At 38.7% G+C, this 14,761-nt stretch overlaps 1 pseudogene; it reads right to left on the bottom strand.

The window, feature by feature from the left end:
* Positions 1 to 12,034: 12,034 nt before the first annotated feature.
* LOC133240239 (olfactory receptor 5L1-like) lies at positions 12,035 to 14,265 on the bottom strand (annotated as a pseudogene).
* Between the last annotated feature and the right edge of the window lie 496 nt (positions 14,266 to 14,761).

Here is a 14,761-nt window from a genome sequence, read left to right as displayed (position 1 = left end):
CAAACAGATATCAGGAAAACAACATCGTCTTGGGACTCAAACAATGAATGGCTTTCATAAGATGTAAAAAGAGGGGGGAAACTCTCCTGAGTTGGTAAATGTTATTGTAAGACAACATGACTCCTTTCAGAGTTTATGATAAATTAGAGTGTTGTATGCCTCATCCAAACATTGCACTATGAACCAGATAATGTTGCCATTATGACATATGTGAATGAGTCTTATAAACTCTGCCAGTCTTACACTCAAAGCTCCTTTCTGGAGGACATAGGGTCTAAAGACACAACAGCATCCTACCAAATACCAGAAAGGGGTGGGAACAATGAATCTCCTTTGTTGAGAATAATAGCAACTGCTCACACTTACTCACCACTTTCTATGTGTTAGGTACTGTTCTGAACATAACTGTTAACACATTTCTTTTTAAGTACAGTTATGCAGCTTTGTTAACGTGGCGTTGAGAGACAGGCAGTTGTTACTTGCACAAAGTCATAATGGAATCACTGATAGAATGAGCATATGTGTTGCATTTTGGTTTCTGCAACCATATGGCTCTGTGAGGAAGAGCAGAGCTGATGGACGGTGCTGGATGCAGACCCTACTCACTGCAGAGTCTGTTTATGTGTCTGCCTGCAGGGTCTCTCCCAGGTCTGCTGCTTCTCTGCCCATGTAATCTTTTCCTAAACCAACAGGGTTAGAACGATTCAATGTGGTTTGTGCTCCTGGATATAACAAACATTCACAAACTCCATGACTCTAAATAGTACCAAGTAAATTGATTTCCAAATTCTCAACAGCTTTCATGTGTTTCCCTAAAATTGATTCATCTGACAATTTCCTGAGATTGTGGAGTGTTTCTGCCTCTCCATTCCACCCAGTACTTTCACTATTCCTTTTGTTTCACTTTTCAAAAGTAAAGATTCCTGTTATCCATTCACATATTATTGTGAGAATTACCCTAATTAAAAAACTAATAGCAAACTTCCAAAATCTAAAACATAAGAACACTGTGAAATGCTGTGTTCCATGAAGCCTGAAATTTGTTTGAATTAAGACATTTCAAAAGCAGAGACATTACTTTGCCAACACAGGTCTGTCTAGTCAAGGCTATGGTTTTTCCAGTGGTCATGGATGGATGTGAGAGTTGGACTGTGAAGAAAGCTGAGTGCCGAAGAATTGATGCTTTTGAACTGTGGTGTTGGAGAAGACTCTTGAGAGTCCCTTGGACTGCAAGGAGATCCAGTCCATTCTAAAGGAGATCGGTCCTGAGTGTTCTTTGGAAGGAATGATGCTAAAGCTGAAACTTCAGTACTTTGGCCACCTCATGCAAAGAGTTGACTCATTGGAAAACACTCTGATGCTGGGAGGGATTGGGGGCAGGAGGAGAAGGGGACGACAGAGGGTGAGATGGCTGGATGGCATCACTGACTTGACGGCCATGAGTTTGAGTGAACTCTGGGAGTTGGTGATGGACAGGGAGGCCTGGCGTGCTGCAATTAATGGGGTCGCAAAGAGTCGGACACGACTGAGTGACTGAACTGGACTGAGCTGAAGACATTTCAAGCCCATGGTATGACTTCTTGTTTCCTTCTAGATTATATAACTTTCTTTTCTCAGAAAATACGGGCATTGGACATGTATTTTAGCCAGTACAGTGATGTTTTGGTATTATATATAAAACTCATTACTATTATATATAGTAAATTCATGATGATATCTCATTAGCATCATTTTTTTGTCATTGTTCTTATTATACTCTGAAAGCGTTGCCACAAAATGCATCTCCCTGGAGAGAGTCTCATGGCAGAAAGACTAAAAAGACAACATTATTTGCAGTGATGTTTATATTATCTATGCAACCCACTCATAGAAAACTGCTTTGCATATCTATCTTAAAGACAAAGCAGAAACTTTTCTTAAAATTGATTTAAATATAAATATTTAACTGAAATTTATTTTATAGGTATTGATAAGTTAAGTACTACAAATAATAAGATCTAAGTTTTTGATAACCTGTATTTATATAACATAAGACCATATTGTTTGAGTGAATCATTTCATCAAAAGATTCAATGACACCAACAATATGTCAAATTTTCTAAATTTTTTAATTGTACATTTTAACTGAGCTGCTTCCAAGCAGAAGGAAAGCAGAAATGTTGAATTTCTATATGATAAGACTTGGGAAGGTGATTGTGGCTGCATCATGAATTAAAATCAGTTGTATTTTAAGACAGCACAACAAACTACTCCAAAACATAGGAGTTAAAAAGAGCTGTTTATTGTTACACAGCTGTTTATAGTTACTTATGTAACTGAATCACAGTTACATAAGTCACTCAGGCAGTTCTGATGATCTGATCCAGAGGTGACTGCTCTTCGCTAGTATGTTTGTGAAAGTCTCTCAGTCATGCCCAACTCTGCGATCCCATGGACTTCTCCATGTTTGCCATCTTATGGAGTTCTCCAGGCCAGAATACTGGAGAGGGTAGCCTTTCCCTCCTCCAGGGGATCTTCCCAACCCAGGGATCGAACACAGGTCTCCCACACTGCAGTGGATTCTTTACGAGCTTAGGCACAAGGGAAGCCCAAGAATACTGAAGTGGGTAGCCTGTCCCTTCTCCAGCGAATCTTCACGACCCAGGAATCAAACCAGGGTCTCCTGCATTGCAAGAAGATTCTTTACCAACTGATCTATCAGGGAAGCTGGTATGTTTATGTGTGTTATTAGCTTGTTAGGCTTGGTGATCTAAGAGAGCTCATACATCAGTCTGGAGGTTGGCTAGATGCTGTTTCATGGGATAGTGTTGTGACCTATATTGCTTATTTACCAATACGCTAATCTGTGCTTGTTCACATAACTTCTATTCTAAGAGTTTGTGCAAATTCCAAGGGATTTTGACATCGCTACAGGACTTTCTTGTAACTGACACAATATTTCACTTCAAGAACCTTATGTTAGCCAAAATCACTAACAAAAGTAGCCTAATTTTTTTTAATGGAGGAATTGATTTGACCATTTGATCAGAAGAAAAGGAAAATGTGGGCATGCCTAGTTAAGTGGAGAATTGGGATCATGCTTGAAATATATCACACAGGGTAAAAAAAAAAAAAAAAAAAGTCCTTTTGAAAGACAGAATCTCCAAAAATTTAGCCTTAAGCAAACTGGAAGACAATCTAATTTTGTTTAAAGTGTTACTTTGAAAAATTTGGTGAAAGATCATTTTAAAAAATTGAATGAAAGATCGACATGTCAGTACTATTCCAGCACAATTTCTGACAGAGTTTCTATTCCCATTTACTGTTAATACTCCCAAATATTCTCATCTATTAAAAAGTGGGCATTGAGAAATTTGTTTAGACATATTGAGCAGAGAAGAAGGGTGTTTAAGTTATTCAGGCAAAAGTGAGATATTGACTTTTCTTATTCCCCCATCATTGCTCCCAAGACCATGGTGAACCTCATGGTAGAAGACAGAACCATTTCATTTGTAGGTTGTGTAATACAATTCTTTTTCTTCTGTACCATTGTGGTGACTGAGTCCTTGTTATTAGTTGTGATGGCCAATGACCGCTTCGTGGCCATCTGCAACCCTCTGCTCTACATGGTGGCCATGTCCCCGAGACTCTGTGTGATGTTAGTGGGTTGGATCTTATGCCTGGGGTGTAGCTTACTCCTTGACATTCACATGTTCTGTTACCAAATTATCATTTTGAGGTTTCAACACAATCAATCACTTCTGTGAGTTCTCCTCCCTGCTTTCCCTCTCTTGCTCTGATACTTATTTCAACAAGTCACGGCTTTTTATTTTCTCCACCTTTAATGAGGTCAGCTCACTCTTCGTCATTCTCCTGTCTTATGTGTTTATTGTTGTTACCATCCTCAAAATGCCTTCAGCCTGTGGTCACCGCAAAGCCTTCTCCACCTGTTCCTCCTGCCTGACCACCATCAGCATCTTCCCCAGCACCATCCTCTTCCTCTACTCTGAGCCCAACTTTGCAACCTCCAGGCACACAGTCAAAGTGGTGTCTGTGTTTTACACAGTGGTTAGCCCCATGTTGAATCCCCTGATCTACAGTCTGAGAAATAAGGATGTCAAGGACACAGTCTCCAAGATCATGAAATCTAAAATATTTCTTATTGAGCATTATTATAATAATAGAGTTATATAGTGTGCCTGCAGAGATTGGATTTTAAAGATACATTTAGATTAATGAAGAGTGAATGCTGTAAAATTTGTGAATGCTGGGCTTGGAGAAGGATTGGGGGAAGGATAGTTAGAGTGGTTGGGATGGATATGTACATTCTGTTACATTTAAAATGTATAGCCAACAAGGATATAGCACATAGAACTCTTCTCACTGTTATGTGGCAGCCTTGATAGGAGAAGTGTCTGCGGGTGAAAGGACACATGTGTGTATATATATATATATATATCTGAGTCCCTTCACTTTTCACCTGAAAGTATCACAACATTGTTTGTTAAAAGGCTATATCTGAGTATAAAATAAAATGTTAAAAAAAATGTTAAATGCTGTAAATTTGAAGAACATGAATTTTGGGTCAAAGACACTAAACTTGACTCTGTTTCTCTTGGTATAAAAAACAAAGATGAAATTAAATTTATTAAGATTACACTAGGTATGCCACATGACACCTATACTGTATTTTCATCTGTGTAATACAATTGTTTTGCCTGAAATTTTAGATGAAAAATTTAAAATTTGAGAGACTGTTCTATTTTTCCTAGTAAGAGACAGAGTCAAGACATGAGTTGGACATGACTGAGCGACTGAACTGAACTGATGCAGTTACAGGAGAAGGCAATGGCAACCCACTCCAGTGTTCCTGCCTGGATAATCCCAGAGATGGGGGAGCCTGGTGGGCTGCAGTCTGTGGGGTCGCACAGAGTTGGACACGACTGAAGTGACTTAGCAGCACTCTATTTCTTTACCAAAGACATGACAAGGCAGAAGACAGAAATCCTTGACTTTACCTGTGACATGAAAATAAGGATCAATCTACACATCTGTGACTGGAATCTTAATCCAGACTCCCAGACATTTTCCACTTGTCTAAAAGAGAATCTATGTTCAATGTCTTAGTACTAAGATGCTCCATTTATTCATAATCATGTTCCAAATTATGACAAACTAGTTAACTTATATGCAGAGTACATCATGAGAAAGGCTGAGATGGAAGAAGCACAAGCTGAAATCAAGATTGCCAGAAAAAAAAGTCAATAACCTCAGATACGCAGATGACACCACCCTTATGGCAGAAAGTGAAGAGGAACTAAAAAGCCTCCTGATGAAAATGAAAAAGGAGAGTGAAAAAGTTGGATTAAAGCTCAACACTCAGAAAATGAAAATCATGGCATCTGGTCCCGTCACTTCATGGGAAATAGATGGGGAAACAGTAGAAAAAGTGTCAGACTTTATTTTTGGGGGGCTCCAAAATAGCTGCAGATGGTGACTGCAGTCATGAAATTAAAAGACCTTTACTCCTTGGAAGGAAAATTATGACCAACCTAGATAGCATATTCAAAAGCAGTGAATTATTTTGCCAACAAAGGTTCGTCTAGTCAAGGCTATGGTTTTTCCTGTGGTCATGTATGGATATGAGAGTTGGACTTTGAAGAAGGCTGAATGCTGAAGAATTGATGCTTTTGAACTGTGGTGTTGGAGAAGACTCTTGAGAGTCCCGTGGACTGCAAGGAGATCCAACCAGTCCATTCTGAAGGAGATCAGCCCTGAGTGTTCTTTGGAAGGAATGATGCTAAAGCTGAAACTCCAGTACTTTGGCCACCTCATGTGAAGAGTTGACTCATTGGAAAACACTCTGATGTTGGGAGGGATTGGGGGCAGGAGGAAAAGGGGATGACAGAGGATGAGATGGCTGGATGGCATCACCAACTCAATGGATGTGAGTTTGAGTGAACTCAGGGAGTTGGTGATGGACAGGGAGGCCTGGTGTGCTGCAATTCATGGGATCACGGAGTCAGACATGAATGAGTGACTGAACTGAACTGAACTGAGTGATCTTAAATCTATGGGAAATTGTCCAATGAAAATGTACATATCAGAGAGCTATACTAGAAGGCATAAGCAGGTGAGATGAGAAAGGAAGTTGAGAAAAATGTAACACTACTAAAGATTCTAACATAGAAATGTCCATAAATAAAGACATTTATTCTGTCCCTATATTACCTGTAAAAGAGAAATATCAAACATTTAAGGTAGTACTGCAGTGTGATGATATTTCATGAGAAAATGCTAATAGAAAATATTTGTATTTCTCTAATTGGCGACCAATGACTTCTCAAGTGATAGTGGTAAAGAATCCACCTGCCAATGTAAGAGACAAAAGAGATGCAGGTTCAATCCCTGGGTTAGGAAGATCCTCTGGTGGAGGAAATGGCAACCCACTCCAGTATCCTTGAGTGGAAAATTATGTGGACAGAGTCGGGTTGGCTATATAGTCCATGGAGTCACAAAGAATAGTACACAACGGCATGCACAATTGGTGACCTACACCTTGTAGACCCTATCATACCAGGACTTTTCTCTATCATTTCTGATAAGGTTGTCTCTAGTCCCATAACTGAAGAAATAGATTTTATATGGCTCAGCAGTGATGCCAGATCACAGGCAAAACTGAGACACTCAAGATCCCTATGTCTTCCTATACTCATAAATCTGAGTATAAATTTAAAAAAAGACAACCTCAAAAGACAATCTATCACAAAGCTAGACATTCTAAATATAGCTGATTTGTCTAAGCCACTTGAAAATTAATATTAAACTAATGTTTTATTTCATGCAATGGATTTTGTGACCCAAATATTATTTTTAAATTGCTGATGAGTTTCTTTGCATTTAAGAAATATGACAGCTAATATCTTTCCTATATCTTTCTTCTCTATTTTGTTTAATTTTTGCTCTCAAGGCTGCTTTACATACCTCATTAAAAATAGTGCCTTTTACTTTTCTTTCACTAGCATTTGTTTAACTTCTGCTTATTTTTTGCTAAATATTTGTCTTTATTTCAATTTGACTACTCCTTCAAAAGTTTGTAGAAACCAGACAATGTACCTTCCACAGATTCTCAGAGCTCTTCTAACCCTCCATTCCAGGCACTTGTTTGTGTTCAGTCACTCCATTGCTTCAGACTCTCGTGAACCCATGGACTGCATGTAGCTCACCAGACTCCTTTGCTCATGGAATTTTTTCCAGGCAAGAATACTGAAGTGGGTTACCATTTCATACTCCAGGGGATGTTCCTAACCCAGGGATCAAACCCAAGTCTCTTGCATCTCTTGCATTGGCAGCAGATTCTTTACCACTGTTCCACCAGGAAAGCCATGTTGTTTTAAGGGCTCAGCTGAGCCAGTTCTTACGCAAAGCTCTGTAGGCTGAGTCTACTTCCTTTTCCTTTACATTTCAGATTGGTAACTTTCACAGTGGCTCAGTATTACTCAAGGACTCTCTATGTCTAAATGGTAAATTTTCCCTCACACTTTTTTTCTAATACCCTACTTAGAAAATAATATTAACTTTTGTTTAGAATCTTATTTTTGAATTTACTTTTGGTTGGAAGGGATATATACAGATATACCCCCTTCCCTCCAGTGCCTTCTCCCGGGTCATCACAGAGTACCAGTTTGAGCTCCTGTGTTTCACAGAAGCTTCCCATGATACCTGCTGATGGGTGAAAGTAGGACCTCTCCTGGTTGGGAGTGATGGATATAGTGTTGTATCTAGAGTCACAATCTATGAGGTATAAACCCTAGAGACTGTCTGTTGCCTCATTCTCTTAAAGCCTTGAAATAATTAAAATTAATCACAATTCCCTTATGGAATTCTTTCTTGTGTTCTATAAATCTGGAGCAACGTTAGGGGCATTTCACATGAAATGTAGGTTAAAATCACTTCTCTCAGACCCTTCCTCACACTGATACTTTTTCACAATTATAAAAATTGTGCAATTATAGATGAAATCCTTATTAAATATTAATTGAAGGACTATAATATGCCAGGCATAATGTTGTTCCTCCATAATTTTACTCTAACATATGGGAGAAGTATGAAGGTCCAGCATTCAGATCATCATGATTCATTGAGAGTTAAAGGAGAGATATTTACAAAGTTAAATATTTAGTTTGGACAATGAACTGATCCCTTTAAAATAACTGTTCTGTTCGATTGCACCACCACATCCATTCCATTAATTACTTCTGTTTATTGAATTATTGAAATACCACTTATTCATTGTACAAACCAAGGACTATAAAATTTAAATACGGAAAATGAACACAGTAGAAATAATTTTTATTAACTCAACTCCATTTCAAACCTATCAGTCAAGTTTAGTAACTATCACCAACATTACCTGAAGTAAAAGATAAAGGTGAGCATCTCCAGTGGTGCAGTGTGGGCATCATTTATCCCCTGACATGATGTGATGAGAAACTTCACCTCTGTGACATTCTTTCCACAGAATCTATTATCTCATCTTACTGTGAGAAAATTATTAGGCAAACCTATATCTTCAAGCATTCTACAGGATACCTCATCCATACTCCTTAAAATTATTGAAGCCAAAAAAAAGGAAAGAGTCAAAATTTGTCACAGATCAGACATTAGGGAGACATGATGACAGTACAGTGTGGTACCTGGATTGGGTCCAAGAAAATAAAGAGGGGAAAAGGGATGGAATAAATAAATAAAAGGAAAAAAACTGATGGAATCCAAGTAAAATTTAGATTTTAGTGATCATATTGTACTAATATTTATTTTTATTTTATTGTGGTAAGAACATTGCACATAAGACCTACCAATTTAAGATATTTTAAATGTACAATACAGTATTGTTGACTACTAATATGATTTTTGTACAGTATACCTCTAGAACCCATTTAACTTGCTTAATTGATATTTTATGTGCATTGATTTGTAACTTCCTGTTTTCCCCTCCTCTTGCCTCGGACATCTATCATTCTACTTTTTGACTCTATGAACATAAAAGTGGAGTCATACAGTATTTGTCTTTCTGTGACTGCCATATTTCACTAAGCACACTGTCATCCATGTGGTAATTTACTGCATAATTTCTTTTTTTATGCCATTTTTATGTACATGCCACATTTTCTTGATCCACTTTTTGGTCCATAGACATTTAGATTATTTCTAATCTTTGTTATTGTGAATAGCTCTGCAATGAACAAGGGAATGCTAATATCTCTTTGAAATAATCATTTTAATTCTTTTGAATTAAATAAATATTTGAATTAAATAAATAAATATTCAGAAGCAGGGTTTCTGGATTATCGGAGCATATATTTAATTTTTATACTATGAAAAGCCACCATACTATTTTCACAAGTATATTTAAGTAACAATCAGAAGGCAATTTTTCCATGTCAGTTCTCACTATGATAAAATTCTGTATCAGTGATTTTTTTTTTTAATGGGGAGCTATCCTGTGCAGCTTCTCTGGCCTCTGTCCACTAGATGATAGTACCTTCACCCCTAGTCCCTGCATTTTGACACCAAAAATACCTCCAGATATTGTCTATTGTCCCCTTGGGAGGTAAGGGGGAGTGAATAAACCACTGGCAATCTTTCACTCGATTCTGGTAGATTTTCATGTCTTTCAAGTTAACTTATATGCAATTAAATATCTATTTCCTCATCTCCCAAATACTATTATATAAGCCACCTGTATTATCGTCAATCCTGGGAAGCATGGTATCTAAAATATTTATCCTTACAATTTCTTCCCATTGTTTTTGTTTGTGGTCTTCTGAGTTAGCACTTGTATTTTCCATGCCTTAAAATCCTATTTAGAGCAACCTTGTTGATTCTATTTTTCCAGAAGTTACCTTTTAATTCTTTTAAATTCAATTTTGGTTAAATACCTGCCTATTCTCCCTTGCACAGTTCTACCCCAAATTGGCAGAAGCAGAGAGACATGCACCAAAGAGTCTCAGGGGCCCTCTGTCTTCACTCCCTGGAAACACTTGTTCAGGACACTGCTATGAAGGAGTTCAGTTAAGCCAGGCCCTTTTACATATCTTTCTGGACAGTATGCACTTCTGTTCCTGATATGTAATGTTTTCAGTGACTCAAAATTCCCCCCAAGTGATTTCCCTCATGAAGAAATAACTGAAGCTAAGGTATCTATTAGATACCCTACATAGGACTGTGGGAAAGGCAGCCCCCCTCTGCCCTCCAGAGGACTTGTTGATTTACTGGTAAGGCTGAGACCCTTATGTCTCCTTCACTCCCTGTGGCACAAGACCCTAGAGAGAATCCCTTGCCTTCCTCTTCAGAGGTTCAAAACAAGCAATTAAAGCTAATTATTGTTTTCTGATGCAATTTATATTTCTTGAAAACATGAGGAAAAATCAATAGCAGCTTAGAAGTGTTGTATATGAAAGTAAATCAAAAGTTTAACTGTCACCTTCTCACTAAGTCCCATTATCATTCCCAGAGACTCCAAAACTGTTGGATAATGACATCATAGCAAAAGTTATCTAGATTGCATAGCAAACATTTTTCTTTTGTAAATGAATTGTTTTATGCTTTTAATTTCTTTTAGATTTACCAAGGTATAATTTACAAACAGAATTTATATATATGTAAGGTATAAATTTGATGTTTATATATATATATACACACACACACACATATATATATATATATGGTTCAGTTCAGTTCAGTCGCTCAGTCGTTTCTGACTCTTTGTGACCCCATGAATCGCAGCATGCCAGGCCTCCCTGTCCATCACCAACTCCCTGAGTTCACTCAAACTCACGTCCATCGAGTCGGTGATGCCATCCAGCCATCTCATCCTCTGTCATCCCCTTCTCCTCCTGCCCCCAATCCCTCCCAGCATCAGAGTGTTTTCCAATGAGTCAACTCATCACATGAGGTGGCCAAAGTACTGGAGTTTCAGCTTTAGCATCATTCCTTCCAAAGAACACTCAGGGCTGATCTCCTTTAGAATGGACTGGTTGGATCCCCTTGCAGTCCACGGGACTCTCAAGAGTCTTCTCCAACACCACAGTTCAAAAGCATCAATTCTTTGGCACTCAGCTTTCTTCACAGTCCAACTCTCACATCCATACATGACCACTGGAAAAACCATAGTCTTGACTAGACGGACTTTGACTACTTTGTTGTCAAAATAATGTCTCTGCTTTTGAATATGCTATCTAGGTTGGTCATAACTTTCCTTCCAAGGAGTAAGTGTCTTTTAATTTCATGGCTGCAGTCACCATCTGCAGTGATTTGGGAGCCCCCCCCCCCAAATAGTCTAGATTTGTCTAAAATCACATACAATGACACAGACAAAATATGCAATAAAACTAGTGTTTTTCTTATTGCTTGCCTGTTTTCTTCTCAATTCATGTATTTCTCAGCTAAATATTGCCTAATCACCTAAAAAATTCAAAGGAAGCTAACAAAGAAACACTGAATTATAAGCTCTTGATGTTAGAATTATAAATTATAATTTTCTGTATGACAAAAATATCCTGAACAATGTCTAATTCCTCTAATTTGAAAGATAGCTCTGCTTAGAATGTGTGTTTCATACAAAAACTTTAAAGGAATTAAACAAGCTACTGTAGTGGAATAGAATTTAAGAATATGCTCATTTGTGCATAAAATCAAACATGTGCTCTTCACTGCAAAATAAAAGCCGTTCAATTTTGAAATAAACCATAATTTCCATAATGGATAGTGAAATAAAATGTGAGTTCTTTAATAAGCTTATGAAAGTTTTACAGCAAACTAAATGTGTGTTTTAACAGTCCATTGCCTAGAACCATTGAAATAATTTTAGATTGAACAAGAGCAAGGAAGCAGACTGAATTTTGATATTCAACTCAAATTGACAGGATACAATGTACAAAGAAAAATGAGTCAAAAAGACTCATTCATAGCTAACCACTTCTGTTCACCCTTTCCAACATTATAGCACATCATCACCCTTTCACCTGCCTCCGATTTGGAAGCCTGAGTCCTGCTAGGAAAATATACTCTGGGAAAATATTTTGGAGCTCACCACTTTTCTGAGAGCTTCTTTCACATCCTTGTTCCTCAGACTGTAGATCAGGGGGTTCAGCATGGGGATCACTACAATGGAGAACACTGTGGCCACTTCATCAGTATCCATGCTGTTGCCAGATTGGGGCTGGCAATAAATGAAAAGGACTGTTCCATGAAAGACAGTGATGGCAGCAAGGTGGGAAGCACAGGTGGAAAAGGCTTTACACCTTCCCTCTGCAGAAAGCATCCTCAGGATGATGATGAGAATAAACAAGTAGGATGTGAGGATGACCACAATGGTGATAACCTCATTGAAATTGGCCACAATGTATAGCACCAATTGATTCATGGTGACATGAGAGCAAGCAAGAGACAAGAGAGGGGGAAGATCACAAAAGAAGTGGTTGATCACATTTGATCTGTAGGATGGGATCTTGTCGGGGTCCAGCCCAGGTGGATCCAGGGAATTCGAAGGGGAGACAGCTTCAGAGATCAGAATATGATAGAATTAAAGATATAAAGAGTAGTTAAATAAGGATAGCTCAGTGAGAAAATTCAGTGGAGAAAAGAGGCTGAATAACTTGGTTTACGTGGAAAGCTAATAAAATTCCAAGACAAGGAATTTGCATCACCTACGTAGGCCACAGGCGTCCTCCCATTCTCCCGAAGGAGAGGATACACTAAGGTGTCCCCGGTCAGATCTTAGAAGCCCAGGCAAAATTAGTAGGCTTGACGAGCCTCCACGTTGCAGATGGAAATTCAGCCAGAAGGTGAGAGAAAGAACGGCATGGGGAGACCAAGTTTTGGTGAACAAGGCCTGCACTTTATTTTCCAAAGTAGTTTTTATACCTTAAGTTGTGCATAGAGGATTATGGGGGAAGGGGTAGAGTCATGCAAGGACAGCAGTCCTTGATCCTAATCGAAGCCAGGCTTTCTTCCTGCAAACATCATATGGAATAGTTTAGGTGATTTACATCATCTTCTGGCCAGGAGGCCTGTTAACATTTTATGACTCTTTCTTCAGAAAACGTATTTTTCTCTAAAGGTGATTATTCTAAAGTCAGGCACCACCCTCCGAAAATATTAGATAAAGTTGCATACCTATAGGGCAAAGGTGTGGTGGGCTATAACAAGAAAAGAATTAACTCAAGGGTCCAAGGTTACAGACATTAAAGTTACGACTTACATTCCTATACACCAATTATATTAATCAAAACACTCTCAGGTACACAGTAGGTAAGGGATATGGAAACTTAGCAGCAAACATTGGCCCAACAAGTGAAAAACCCTTCACCAATACAATTTCTAATCAATCTTTTAACTGCTCAAAGGAATCTGTATTTAGACAGTTTAGAACATCTCATGCCTCTCATGGTGGGAAGAACCTGTTCAGGCAGGCTAGAGGACTTCCAAAGGAGTTTGTAGGTTGAAACACTCTTGTCACGCCCAGGAACTTTATTAACTGGAGCTGTAAGTTAACTCTTTTTCAGAGAGAGGTGGTGGGGGACAGCCCCCCCCCCCCCCCCCTCGTAAAGTCAGAGGTGTAGGTGAGAGCACAAAGCAGTAAAGTAGGCAGACTCTGGTTTTGGGGGTAGATGCTTGAGAATTTCCAGTGGACTCCTGAGGCTCGATCCCTCCTTTGCATATGCCGAGCCTCCTTCCTCATGACCTTTACCGTGGGCAGAGTTCTTCACGCTGGCTCCCAGCAGGATCTGAAGAGCAAAACACAAGTGAATCACAGAACATACAGTACCATTGAAATAGCAACAAGACACCAACTCCATGCAGAGATTTCAGGACACGGTGACCATGTAGAGCAGTGGGTCTCAGATGGCCACAAAGTGGTCATAAGCCATCACTGCCAGCAGAATGACTTCAGTTACCACAAATGTGCAAAACAGGTATAATTGCACAGCACATTCCAGGAAGGAAGTGGCTCTGTCTTCATTTAAGATGTTAGCTAGCATCTTCGGCATGATGGTAGTGGAATAACAGAAATCCACAAAGGACAAGTGGCTGAGGAAAAAGTACATGGGCATGTGGTGTCCAGAGCTGACCTGAATGAGAACAATCATGCCCAGGTTTCCCAAAACTGTGTCTCCATAGATGGAAAAAAAACAGCAGGAAGAGGAAGACTCTGAGCTCAGGGGCATTTGAGAATCCAAGGAGGGTGAAGTCTGTCACAGAAGTGCAGTTTTCCTTGTCCATGTTCCTAATTTACTGGGTATGGAGTCAAATATTAATGGTTATTCTGTATTATATCATCCTTGATTCAGTTTTGCCTCTCTTAAAAAAGACATGATAATGTATACTGTCCTATAAAATTAGTGTAGTGATTTTATTAATTACACTATACAATTTACTATGCAAATTCACTGCTTTATATTTATTTGAAGCTCTAAACAAGGAAAGAGAAAGTGTTAATCTCTCAGTCGTGCCTGAATCTTTGCCACCCCATGGACGAGACTTTTCTGTCTATGGGATTCTTCAGGCAAGAATACTGAAGTGGGTTGCCATTACCTTCTCCAGGGGATCTTCCCCACTCAGAGATCTAAGCTGGGTCTCCCCACTGCAGGCAGACTCTTTACCATCTGAGCCACCAGGGACAACAAAGATGTGAATATAAAATTAACAGAAATGCTTGCTGCTGCTTATTTATCAAATCAAAACTTAGAAATACAGTGTAAATCTCAAAGAAATATCA

Source organism: Bos javanicus, chromosome 28 (assembly GCF_032452875.1).
Source record: "Bos javanicus breed banteng chromosome 28, ARS-OSU_banteng_1.0, whole genome shotgun sequence".
Taxonomy (NCBI): domain Eukaryota; kingdom Metazoa; phylum Chordata; class Mammalia; order Artiodactyla; family Bovidae; genus Bos; species Bos javanicus.
This window is presented reverse-complemented; position numbering and strand designations above follow the sequence as displayed.